The following is a 14,241-nucleotide window of genomic DNA, read 5'->3' as shown; positions in this document are numbered from 1 at the left end:
TAAGTGTTACAAAGTAGTCGTATTCACGGCCAACCACCAGGCAGCCTTGTCGGTACTCCACAGGACTTTCTTGCCGAATCTGGCGGTGTTGGAGGCCGCCCTTTTGGACTTGTGAAATACGACAGACTGTCTTACACTGTTGCTCAACCTCGCTATCATCCCATCGTTGGTGCTGTTGCTGCCCAGCAGTGACAAGACGGGCCCTCTTCTATCCCTCCTGGCACTACTGCTGCTACTTCTAGAGATATGAGACATGACGCCCTTGTCTCTTAAACCTTTTGTTTTCTCTGGTTAAAACCCTGATACTAGTCGCATGTTTATATACTTGGACTCATCAAGCATTTTGATAATTTGTTTTTATAGCTTTTGGATTTTAATATTGAAACTTAGGTTGCCGCTCCGAGGCTTCTGTTTAGTGATTCATCGTGTATTTGTGGAGCGGTAATAATTTCAACGGGTTTCGATTTAGTGTTTTATTATTATTTTTATAAGCTCTAAAGGTTTGGATGGGTTTCACTTTGGTGTTTTATTTAATTTTTTTTAAGTGCGGGTGAATCCAAGTAAATCTCGGGAAATGGTCATCAATCTGGTTGAAAGAGATTTGGTTGGTCAATTTATGGGGATTTGGCCTCTCCAAAATCCTTGTGGGTCTAAAGAAAATAGAGACTCTTCCTTAACAACTATATTGAGTGTGTAAAGGTTTCAATATTATTGTATTTGAACTTAAAGAAGATTAGGATCTCATATTTACGAGTGTCTTTTATTTCATGGGTGTTTAGGGTCTTTACTTGGATCATTGGACCCTGGATTTTAATATTAAGAATGATGTTCCCTCAACAGTGCTAGCATGGGTAAAACTTCCTCACTTACTTCTTCACTATTGGGATGATGGTACTTTGAGAAACATCGAAAATGCCTTGGGAAGATACATGGATACAGCATAACCAAGAGATTCAATATATGCATGTGCTCATAACTATGTGGAAGTAGACCTTGAGAAAGGCCTTCTCGAAGCAATTCAACTAACATTAGGTAGTTGGTTTTTCATTCAATAGGTGGATTGCGATTAAATCCCTTTCTAGTGTAAAGAATGTCATGAGTATGGGCACTTTGCCAAGAATTGCTGCAAAAATGAATATGTCCTCGAGCAACGGGATGATGGAGGTCAACGGTATATCTAGAATAGAAGAAGAGGGAAAACCTGCCAAAATCCCCAAAGAACAAGGTTACCCCCAAAGGGCCCCACCTCATCCATTGGGTCCTCATAATGCAGTGAAAGATTTGTCTCCAGGAATTGGGAAGAAGATTTATCAACATGCAAAGCAATTCATCGTCTTGGAAAATGAAGAGGGTGAAAGAGAAGTTGTGTGGGTTAAAGAACCAAAGCTTACTCAAGGAGAAAAGGGAGATGGTGAATCCCATGACAAGAACAAAGTTCTAGAACCAAAAGATGACCTTGTGCAAAAAATCTCAGCGAAAGATGCGGGTTCGGAAACCTCCTTTACATTACACAAATGAACAATTCTTGGATGATACAAATGACAAGACCTCCTTTCTCTATATAGGAGTCTAAGGGGTCCCAATACAAACAGAGCCTACATAACAATAATATTGTAGGGGCACAACAATTATAATAATGGGCTTCTATGGGGCATAATAATAACAACATGGGGACTATATAGGCAAAATAATACAATAAGGGGTTGTACTAATAACAATAAGGGGTTACACTAGTAGTATAGGGACCTAACATGCCGCTTTCCTTCAAAAAGTGTTGTCCTCAATGCTTGAGTGGTTCTGGATGCTTTTGTATAAAATTCTCATCCTCCCATTTGGAATCTTCAAGGAGTAAGTTCTTCCACTTGATGAGATACTCTAAAATTGATTGATTTCATAGCTGTCAATTCTTGTTTTTGTGACTACTTTTGGTTCCAATATGTTTTTTCCTTTCTCGTCAAGTTCTAGAAATATTATTTGAACTGGGATTTTCTCACCTATAACCTTCTTTAAGCATGAAACATGGAAAATTGGGTGCAAGGAACAGATTGTCGGTCGCAAAAAGTTATCATTTCATATGGTATTTTTAAGTGGAACATGGTAGTTATGCCTCATTCTCCTCTTACTGATATTTATGTTATAGTATATTTATTAAGAGGAAAAAGGTTGACTCTCAACCATCCAAGAAGAACTTCATGTCCCCGCTTAAAGCATATAAAGCTGATTGTTTTCTAAAAGATCACTGGAAGAGAACATATACAAATGATTGCTTTTAAAAAGATCCCTTTAAGAGAAAATTTTAGGATTGCTATTTTCGAGATATTTATTCTATACTTTATATTTTCCATGGAAAGATGGCCAACATTTTAAATGAAATAAACTTAATCCTCGTGGATTTAGAATATCTCAACATAACTTTCATCAAATAAACATATAGTTCATGTAATAAAAAATAAAAAAAATATGCTTCCTATAAATTTTCCTGATCACTATTCATATTATTATAATTTTTTTTGTTATATCAAGACTCGAGATAGACACGTTTCTTTAATATGAACTTAGCAGTCAAATTACTGTAATTTCCAATATGTTACTTATCGAAATACCACCAGCAAAGATTGGAATATCATAAACATAAATATCAGACATATGATTAAGCCACAAAATCAGAAACAGAAGATAACATACACATGATCAAGCCACAAAATTAAATGTGCAGAGGAAAGAAGCTTAAAAAAATCTAACATGTAATACTATATATATCTATAACTGATGCATACCAAAATGAGCATAAAAAATGCTAAAAAGTAAAACCCTACATGTTGTTATATTATAGCATTACGAAGCAGCATGACCACATTACGCATTGGTATTCCAGTGAATGAGCAAGTCTCATCCATAAATGAAATTGTCCAAGAATTCAATTCATACAGAACCAAAAACCCCAAATTCTTCAGAAACTAAATATAAATTCCTCAAACGCTTAAATCTTCAAACCCTAAACTTTCACAGAAGAGACAGTCGAATGCGGAGGAGCATGGGGAAGCTAAAACCACCATTTATAGTTTAGGAGGAACAGGAGGGGCACACAATAAACTGGCCTGCTGGATCTCAAGATCGGTGAGCAGCCGGTCGCGATCCATCTCGATGATGAGTGGAACAACGAGCACGAGGAACGTCGTCCTGGTGATCCAGGCAGCCTTTCCGGTACTCCACAGGACTTTCTTGCTGAATCTGGCAGTGTTGGAGGCCGCCCTTTTGGACTTGTGAAATACGACAGACTGTCTTACGCTGTTGCTCATCCTCGCTATCATCCCATCGTTGGCGCTGCTGCTGCCCGACAGTGACAAGACGGGCCCTCTTCTATCCCTCCTGGAACTACTGCTGCTACTTCCAGAGATCTGAGACATGGCGCCCTTGTCTCTTAAACCTTTTGTTTTCTCTGGCTAAAACCCTGATACCAGTCGCCTGTTTATATACTGGTACTCATCAAGCTTTTTGACAATTTGTTTTTATAGCTTTCGGATTTTAATATTGAAACTTAGGTTGCCGCTCCTGGGCTTCTGTTTAGTGATTCATCGTGTATTTGTGGAGCGGTAATAATTTCAACGGGTTTCGATTTAATGTTTTATTATTATTTTTATAAGCTCAAATAGTTTGAATGGGTTTCACTTTGGTGTTTTATTTAATTTTTTTTAAGTGCGGGTGAATCCAAGTAAATCTCGGGAAATGGTCATCAATCTGGTTGAAAGAGATTTGGTTGGTCAATTTATGGGGATTTGGCCTCTCCAAAATCCTTGTGGGTCTAAAGAAAATAGAGACTCTTCCTTAACAACTATATTGAGTGTGTAAAGGTTTCAATGTTATTTTATTTGAACTTAAAGAAGATTAGGTTCTCATATTTATGAGTGTCTTTTATTTCATGGGTGCTTAGGGTCTTTACTTGGATCATTGGACCCTGGATTTTAATATTAAGATGTATGTTCCCTCAGCAGTTCCAGCATGGGTAAAACTTCCTCACTTACTTCTTCACTATTGGGATGATGATACTTTGAGAAACATCGAAAATGCCTTGGGAAGATACATAGATACAACATAACCAAGAGATTCAATATATGCATGTGCTCATAACTATGTGGAAGTAGACCTTGAGAAAGGCCTTCTGGAAGCAATTCAACTGACATTAGGTAGTTGGTTTTTCATTCAATAGGTGGATTGCGATTAAATCCCTTTCAAGTGTAAAGAATGTCATGAGTATGGGCACTTTGCCAAGAATTTATGCAAAAATGAATATGTCCTCGAGCAACGGGAGGATGGAGGTCAACGGTATATCTAGAAGAGAAGAAGAGGGAAAACCTACCAAAATCCCCAAAGAGCAAGGTTGCCCCCAAAGGGCCCCACCTCATCCATTGGGTCCTCATAATGCAGTGAAAGATTTGTCTCCAGGAATTGGGAAGAAGATTTATCAACATGCAAAGCAGTTCATCGTCTTGGAAAATGAAGAGGGTGAAAGAGAAGTTGTGTGGGTTAAAGAACCAAAGCTTATTCAAGAAGAAAAGGGAGATGGTGAATCCCATGACGAGAACAAAGTTCTAGAACCAAAAGATAACCTTGTGCAAAATATCTTAGCGAAAGATGCGGGTTCGGAAAACGAAGAAGATTGTGAATCTCCACAAGCAAAGAAATTGCATAGGAAATTAAAGGAAGAAGAGGAGTTTTGGAGATTGAAATCAATAAGTTTGTGGTTTAAATTGGAAGATAAAACTACTAGTTTGTTCCACAAACAATAAAAAATAAGGGAATGGAAAAATATAATCAAGTATATGGAGCTCAATGGAGATATTATTTCAGATCTAGATATAATAAAGGATGTCACTTTTAATCACTTTGGGTCCTTGTATAAAGAAGATGGAGATGTTTTTTTGTGGAATTAGTGGAAGACTTTTTAGGCTCTATTCCCAAGCTAGCTTCAAAAATAGAAAACCCCAAGCTTTTTCTTTTATGAAACCAGCTCAAGAAAAGATAGAAAAGATAGATCAACGCCTTAGAATTCAACCTCTTCGAGGGGGCAACCTCCTTTACATTACATAAATGAACAATTCTTGGATGATTCAAATGACAAAACCTCCTTTCTATATATAGGAGTCTAAGGAGTCACAATATAATCCAGCCGACCTAACAATAATAATATAAAGCCACAAAAATAACAATAGAGGGATTCTATGGGGCACAGTAATAACAATATGGGGGTAATAGGGGCACAACAATATTAATAAGGGGTATAACTACAATAGTAATGGGGTAATCACTAGTATTATAGGGACCCAACATGCCCCTCTCCTTCAAAAAAGTGTTGTCCTCAACGCTTGAGTAGTTCTGGATACTTCTGCATAAAATTCTCATCCTCCCATGTGGAATCTTCAGCGGATAAGTTCTTCCACTTGATAAGATACTCTGAAATTGATCGATTTCGTAGCTGTCGAGTTCTTGTTTCTGTGACTGCTTCCGGTTCCAATATAATTTTTCCTTCCTCGTCAAGTTCTGGCAATATTGTTTGAACTGGGAGCTTGTCACCTATAACCTTCTTTAAACATGAAACATGGAAAACTGGGTGCAATCGAGAAGCTGCAGGAAGCTCCAATTTGTATGCCATAGTACCAATCTTTTGCAACACCTTGTACGGACCATAATACTTTGGTGATAATTTATTATCCTTCTTAGCTTGCTTGAGGGACATTTGCTTATATGGTTGTAGCCGTAGGAATACCCAATCACCTACATCAAAACTTCTTTCACTGCGATGTTGATCTGCCTGTTGTTTCATTCTATTTTGTGCCAACACGAGGTTATCCTTTAAGAGTTGGAGGACTTGTTGTTGATGTTCGATGTGATGTTCCACTGCCTGAACCTTAGAATTTTCTCTTAAATATGATGTGATGGATGGTGGTTGATACCCATAAAGTGCCATAAATGGGGTCATTTTTGTTGCTGTATGGAAGGAAGTGTTATACCACCATTCAGCCAGAGGCAACCATTTGACCCATTGTGTCTGTTTATCAGATACAAAGCAACGAAGATATCCTTCCAAACATTTGTTTACTATCTCAGTTTGCCCATCAGATTGAGGATGATAAGATGAGCTATGAGCTAACTGAGTACCAAGACAAGAAAATAATTCTGTCCAAAAATTTCCAGTGAAAATGGGATCTCTGTCACTTACAATAATCTTTGGGTTTCCATGTAGCTTTTGAATTGTTTCCATAAATGCAGTAGAAACTGTACTGGCTTTAAATGGATGTGATAATGCACAAAAGTGTGCATACTTGGTAAGTCTGTCAACTACCACCATGATGACACTCTTTCCCTCAGACTTGGGTAAACCTGTGATAAAATCCATTGAAACCTCCTCCCAACGTTGGCTTGGAATGGATAAAGGTTGTAATAGACCCGGTGTCTTAATTGTTTCAACTTTATTTTGTTGGCAAACCAAACATTCCGCCACAAACTTTTGAATATCTGATTTAAGGCCATCCCAAAAAAATTCCTTCTTAACCCTGTGGTAAGTTTTTAAAAATCCTGAGTGCCCTCCTAAGGGAGAAGTGTGCAATTCCATAAGAATCTTTTGTTTTAGCTGGGAATTCTTACAGAGGTATAAGCGATCTTTGTACCATAACGAATCATTTTTCCAGCTAAATGTATCAGACGTACTGGAATCTTGTTGTAACTTTCGAATAAGTGCCCACACTTCTTCGTCATTCTTCCATTCCTCCCTTGCTTCGTTTATCCAATCTGGTTGGATAATAGAAATGGCGCACAACAATGCTTCCACATCCTCATCCTTTCTTGAGAGTGCATCTGCCACCACATTTTGCTTCCCTTTTTTGTAGATGATTTCAAAGTCATAACCCAACATCTTTGTGACCCACTTTTGTTGCTCTTCAGAGGATAATCTTTGTTCTAAAAAGTATTTAAGGCTATCATGATCCGTTTTTACCTTGAAGTGTCTTCCCATTAGGTAGGGTCGCCATTTCTTAAGTGCATGGAGTATTGCCAACATTTCCTTCTCATAAATAGCTTTGCTTAAAAACTTTCCCTTGATTGGACGACTTTCAAAAGCAATGGGTCTTTCATCTTGCATTAGAACAACACCAATTCCATTTCCTGAAGCATCACATTCCACAATAAAGGTTTTTGTGAAGTCCGGTGTAGCTAAGACCGGTGCTTGGCACATTGCCTCTTTAAGATGTTCAAAGGCCTTTGTTGCTTCCGGAGTCCATGAAAATGCATCTTTCTTCAATAATGTTGTTAGAGGTGCTGCTATTCTCCCATAATTCTTAACAAACTTGCGATAATACCCTGTCAACCCAAGAAATCCTCGCAGATGCTTTATGGATGTGGGGATTTTCCATTCCTTAATGGCTTTAATTTTGCTAGGGTCTACCTTAACTCCTTCATGAGATACAATATGACCCAAATATTCCACCTCCTGGACTCCAAAGAAACATTTGGATCTTTTTGCATATAATTGTTTCTCCTCCAATAGTTGTAGCACCCTGTCAACATGTTCAACATGATCCTTCCAAGACTTGCTGTAGATTAGTATATCATCAAAAAATACTAACACAAATTTTCTAAGGAATGGTTTGAAAATTGAATTCATCAAACCTTGAAATGTTGAAGGTGCATTGGTAAGGCCAAAAGGCATGACCAAAAATTCATAATGACCCTCATGAGTTCTAAATGTTGTTTTCGGAATGTCTTCAATCTTCATTCTGATTTGATGATATCCTGAACGAAGATCCAACTTGGTGAAGTAAATTGATCCATGCAATTCATCCAGTAATTCATCAATGACAGGAATGGGGAACTTATCTTTAATAGTGAGCTTGTTGAGCTCCCTATAATCCGGACACATGCGCCATGATCCATCCTTCTTGTGCACCAATACTACTGGAGCAGAGAAAGAACTTTGACTCGGTTGAATTATACCAGCCTCTAGCATTTCTGCAACCATACGTTCAATTTCACTCTTTTGGACATAGGGATATCTGTACGGCCTGATGTTTGGAGGAACACTTCCTGGAATCAGATGAATAGCATGATCATGATCACGCATAGGTGGGAGACCTTTGGGAGTCTCAAATACCTTGGAATGATTGTCCAGGACTTTTTGGAGATCTGGAGAAATAGATGATTCCAATGTGGAAACATCTAGCGAACATAATTGTGCAATTACACCTCTTTGCTCCTTTTTTAGAAGCTTTGTCATACCATTAGAGCTGATTATCTTTCCTGGTTTCCCTGCAATACCCCTTAATTCAACTTCCTTTCCTTCCATAGAAAATTTCATGAAAAGTTCTTGAAAATTAAAAGCTATTGTACCCAAGGATTGTAGCCATTGGACTCCTAGTACAACATCAGCACCTCCCATTGGAATGGAAAGCATTGGGCTAGTCAATACATATTCTCCCATGGATAGCTTGATATTATGGCACTTTCCAGAGCAATTTATTGTTCCTCCATTTGCAATCATCACTTGACACTCTGGTGCTGGATATAGGAAGCAATTCAATTCTTTTGCTACCTTACAATGAATAAAATTGTGGGTGCTTCCTGAATCAATCAACACTATTACCTTTTTCTTCTTGATTTGTCCTTCTATCTTGATGGTTTGAGGAGTGGTAATTCCCGCCAATGCATTACAAGATATGGTCGGATTTATTTGTTCTTCATCTAGGCTTTGTTCCTGGAGTATATCCTCTTCTTTTGACCTTTCTTGCTCCTTTTCTTCTTCCTCTTCACAATCTATGTAGAATAATTTCTTCTCAGCACACTTATGACCTTTAGTGTATTTGCTATCACAACTGTAACAAAGCCCTTTTGCTCTTTTTTCTTCCAATTGTTGTGGTGTCAACCTTATAGGTTGTGGAAGACTAGGGGCAACAACACTTCCATCTTTATAGTTGTGAGTGGTATGCTTCCTGGTTGCCATAATTTTGCTTTCCATTTTTCTTGCTAACCTGAATGCCTTCTCTAATGAATCAGGTTCCCAAAGGCAAACATCATGTTGGATATTATCCTTTAAAGACCCTATGAACACATCAATCCTATGCTCCTCTGGAATATCTTTTACCCTTATGTTCAATTTTTGGAACTCCTCAATGTGCTCCATTATTGAACCCTTTTGTTTGAGACTTATCAATTGGCTAAAAAAAGTGTTGCTTTTTGTATCCTCATAATGTGCTATCAATTCTTCCGTAAAAATTGCCCAAGTGATAAATTGTTTACGAGAGCAAAGCCATTGATACCATACAAACTGATTTGGTTCCAAATATAAAGTTGCCATACGTACCTTTTGTGTGTTTTGCACATTATTGAGATCGAAGAATTGCTCCATCTGTAATATCCATGTGGCGGGATCCTTGCCATCAAACTTCCTCATATCGATTTTTGGAATATGGTGAGTCTTCGATCCAACATTAGATCTATGGAATCATGATTAACATTTTTTTTGTTCTCATCATGAGTTTCCTTTACTACCCTTTCACCATTAGTGCCCATTTCTTGTAGCAACTTATTCACATTTATCTTCAATTCGTCCATGTCTATCTTCAAATCATCCATCTTAGCTTCCACGTCAATCATCTTAGCTTCTACGTATTTCTTTAAACATCCATCTTAGCTTCTACACCTTTCTTTAAACCATCCATCTTAGATTCTGTTCCTTTTTGTGTAAGGGACATTTGTTGCACTTGGTCTTGTAATTTTGATATATCATGTAGCATTTCTTCCTCTTCTTCATGAGTCATGCTAGAGCTTTCAGGTTCCTTACTAGGTGTTTGCATTTTCTTTCCTCGGGGCATCAGTTACCGATAATAATGCTCTACTATGCCCTTTGAATTCCTTCAAAATAAATTTTCAAACCAAGCTTAAGCAAAAATTTAAGAAAATCTACACACCTTTTTTCACTTTGTAGGAGCTCGATATTGCCTCTGATGTATCTCTGTACTTTCCAATCATCTAGTTCTGAATTTGTGACCTGTAGTAGCCCTCTGTGTCCTCTTTCCAATGCCACAAGTCTGACCCAAATTGGATTCTCCAAGGAAGAGTTATGCGAAATCTCCCACAGTGACTTGATTATAGACTAGTTCAGTAGAGCGAACTTGTACGACGTGCCACGAGTCACTGTTTCGACCTTTGGATCTGAAAAACGCATACAAGAAACTACAGTCCGTCCTCTTTCTGTACCTTCTTACGAAATTTCAATCCGATCCCCAGAGAGAAAGTTATGACGATTTTCCCCAGGTCACCTGTTTGGAATGTAATTCAGGAGTCTGCAAAAAGACCAACTTCCTCAGATCATATCTCCGCAAATATAGCGCGAAAAACTCTGAAATTCGGACCCAAGGTTCAGCGCGATTTCTTCTCAAATGGGTTTTTTTTGTGACTTCTGAAACATCACAGAAAAAAAGTTATAGCGAAAATGCCACGATGACCTGTTTGGAGCAGCGAAACCCTAGAATCCAAAGCTCTGATACCAAATGTTATGAAACCAGCTCAAGAAAAGATAGAAAAGATAGATCAACGCCTTAGAATTCAGCCTCTTCGAGGGGGAAACCTCCTTTACATTACATAAATGAACAATTCTTGGATGATTCAAATGACAAAACCTCCTTTCTATATATAGGAGTCTAAGGAGTCACAATATAATCCAGCCGACCTAACAATAATAATATAAAGCCACAAAAATAACAATAGAGGGATTCTATGGGGCACAGTAATAACAATATGGGGGTAATAGGGGCACAACAATATTAATAAGGGGTATAACTACAATAGTAATGGGGTAATCACTAGTATTATAGGGACCCAACATTTTCTCCCTATCACGAAAGAACAAACTCGAAAGGTTTGGTCCTTCAATTCGGATAAAGCTCTTCATCTTGATGGATTCATGGGACACTTCTATAAGAAATTTTGGAACACAACTACATATGGTATGATCAAAATGGTAGATTTCATCCAAAAATCCAGCCGAATAGGGGCACTCTCAATTCAAACTTCCTTGCTTTGGTTCCTAAAGATGTAAGACTGTAACAACCCTTGTGAAAATTCCATGTAATAAAAGTAATAAAGGCAAAATAATAACCACGGATTATGGAACACTTATTCCAAGTTGAATGTTAGGCAAAATCCTAGTGACAGGGATCGCTTGTGATAGTTTATGGCTAAGGAAATTGGCAAAGACAATGGCTAAGGCTTTAGAAAGGCAAAATGGCATTTTTAAAAACTTATTTATGAAAATAATGGAAATTAGGAGAAAAGGGAGGTGAAAGGTCACAGGTTGCATGTGAGGAGGAAAGTGAAGGAAAATACTGGAAAATGAAGAAAATAGAGGCCTCATTCATAAAAAGGCTTATGAGGATGAGTTGGTAACCTTTTCTCAATTCAGTTTTGGAGCTCTTTCATTATTTTATCTTTCTCTCATACTCTTAGATACTTAGAGTTTTCTGGAGCACTCTTGGAGGGTGTGGCATACTTGGATTCTTGGAGCAAGAAGGCAAAGGAAGAATGGGAAAGTGCAAGAAGGCGTTAGGATCAGCAACTACATCATATTTGCTTGCAGGTACTGAGTTGCATGTATATTTCCTTCACAAGTTTTGGCATGCATGGCATATGCATGTGGTTTGTTGGTTGTGATATGTCATTGGCATGGAGGATGGTCAGGATTGACAGTGGATTGCCTAGCCTTGCCATTTCCTAGATAGCCACGGTGATTGTGCGTTTATTTCATTGTTGAGCTTTTGGTTGGTTCTCATGTTTCCTTAGCTTGGGTTGAGTTACTAGTTCCTGGAGCCTTGGTTGGACAAACGCTCTGGAGCCCTGCAATAGCTTGGTTTGAGATACTAGTCCCGTAGCCTTGGTTGGACAAACGCTCTGGAGCCGTTGGTGGGTTGAGTTACTAGTCCTGGAGCCTTGGTTGGACAAACGTTGTGGATCTCGGCGGCAGCTATGGGTTGAGTTACTAGTTCATGGAGCCTTGGTTGGAACAAACGCTCTGGAGCCCTGGATGGTTGGGATAAAGATCGTTCTAATTATGGTTTTGTGATGTCCGACCGTGAGGTGGAATCATTGTTTCATGGGTTGAGGTGGATGGCCTCTAAAAGCCATTTATGGTTTTTGATTTATGTGTTCTATGAGATACCACATTGTTATGCAACCAACTCACAAAATAGAAGAAAAGATAGATCAACGACTTCAAAATCAACGTCTTTGAGGGACCAAACCTCCTTTACATTACACAAATGAACAATTCTTAGATGATACAAATGACAATACCTCCTTTCTATATATAGGAGTCTAAGGGGTCCCAATACAATCAGAGCCTACATAACAATAATATTGTAGGGGCACAACAATAACAATAGTGGGCTTCTATGGGGCATAATAATAACAACATGGGGACTATATGGGCACAATAATACAATAAGGGGGTTGCACTAATAACAATAAGGGTTACACTAGTAGTATAGGGACCTAACATGCCCCTCTCCTTCAAAAAGTGTTGTCCTCAATGCTTGAGTAGTTTTGGATGCTTCTGTATAAAATTCTCATCCTCCCATGTGGAATCTTCAACGAGTAAGTTCTTCCACTTGATGAGATACTCTAAAATTGATCGATTTCGTAGCTGTCGATTTCTTGTTTTTGTGACTACTTCCAGTTCCATAATGATTTTTCCTTCCTCATTAAGTTCTGGCAATATTGTTTGAACTGGGATCTTCTCACCTATAACCTTCTTTAAGCATGAAACATGGAAAATTGGGTGCACTCGGGAAGATGCAGGAAGCTCCAATTTGTATGCCATAATACCAATCTTTTGTGACACTTTGTACTAGTTCCTGGCGCCTTGGTTGGACAAACTCTCTGGAGCCCTGTAACATCTTGGGTTGAGTTACTAGTCCAATAGCCTTGGTTGGACAAATGCTCAAGAGCCCTTGGTGGGTTGAGTTACTAGTCCTGGAGCCTTGGTTGGACAAACGCTCTAGAGCCCGGTGGCAGTTGTGGGTTGAGTTACTAGTCCTGGAGCCTTGGTTGGAACAAATGCTCTGGAGCCCTGGATGGTTGGGATAAAGGCCGTTCTAATGATGGTTTTGTGATGTCTGACCGTGAGGTGGAATCACTGTTTCATGGGTTAAGGTGGATGGTCTCTAGAAGCCCTTTATGGTTTCTGATTGATGTGTTCTATGAGATACCACATTGTTATGCAACCAGCTCACAAAATAGAAGAAAAGATAGATCAACAACTTCAAAATCAGCCTCTTTGGGGGGGAAACCTCCTTTACATTACACAAATGAACAATTCTTGGATGATACAAATGACAAGACCTCCTTTCTCTATATAGGAGTCTAAGGGGTCCTAATACAATCAGAGCCTACATAACAATAATATTGTAGGGGCACAACAATAATAATAATGGGCTTCTATGGGGCATAATAATAACAACATGGGGACTATATGGGCACAATAATACAATAAGGGGTTACACTAGTAGTATAGGGACCTAACATGCCCCTCTCCTTCAAAAAGTGTTGTCCTCAATGCCTGAGTAGTTCTGGATGCTTTTGTATAAAATTCTAGTATGGGGGATTTACGCAGTGCATTATATTAGATATCATTTTTGGGATTCAACTGCGTTAAGTAAGTCATTCAAACGTATGACCATTTCCATGAGAGGTAGTCGTAACTGACTAATTTCTCATGATTTTTGAATAGTTCACTTAGCACTCATTGCATCGAGTGATGCTCACAGGGGTGAAGAAGTGGGATTGAAACTAATGAAATGTGGAGAACGAATCACATAGCATCAATCATCACTTCCGGGGCTTGCACCCGGTAACCAGGACTTCCCAGGAGGTCACCCATCCCAGAACTCCTCTGGCTCAAGCGCGCTTAACTGTGGAGTTTTTCCCCACAATCAAGCCCACTTAGCTTGCTACCCCATTTGCAAAACCTTAGCAAGTATTGTGCCTCATGAACCATTCAAGTAGAGATCCCTTGACTCTTTTTGAATTTAAGTATGGGGGATTTACGCAGTGCATTATATTAGATATCATTTTTGGGATTCAACTGCGTTAAGTAAGTCATTCAAACGTCATGTGGAATCTTCACCGAGTAAGTTCTTCCACTTGATGAGATACTCTAAAATTGATTGATTTTGTAGCTATCAATTTCTTGTTTTTGTG

General features: G+C 38.6%; 1 pseudogene; it reads right to left on the bottom strand.

Moving 5' to 3' along the window:
- Positions 1–2,926: 2,926 nt before the first annotated feature.
- LOC149143960 (mitochondrial import receptor subunit TOM9-2 pseudogene) lies at positions 2,927–3,472 on the bottom strand (annotated as a pseudogene).
- Positions 3,473–14,241: the final 10,769 nt, after the last annotated feature.

Source organism: Pinus tabuliformis, chromosome X (assembly GCF_031772625.1).
Source record: "Pinus tabuliformis cultivar Carrire ecotype Pingquan chromosome X, CPIR1, whole genome shotgun sequence".
Taxonomy (NCBI): Eukaryota; Viridiplantae; Streptophyta; class Pinopsida; order Pinales; family Pinaceae; genus Pinus; species Pinus tabuliformis.
The sequence above is the reverse complement of the archived record's forward strand: the minus strand, read 5'-3'. Positions and strand labels throughout refer to the sequence as shown.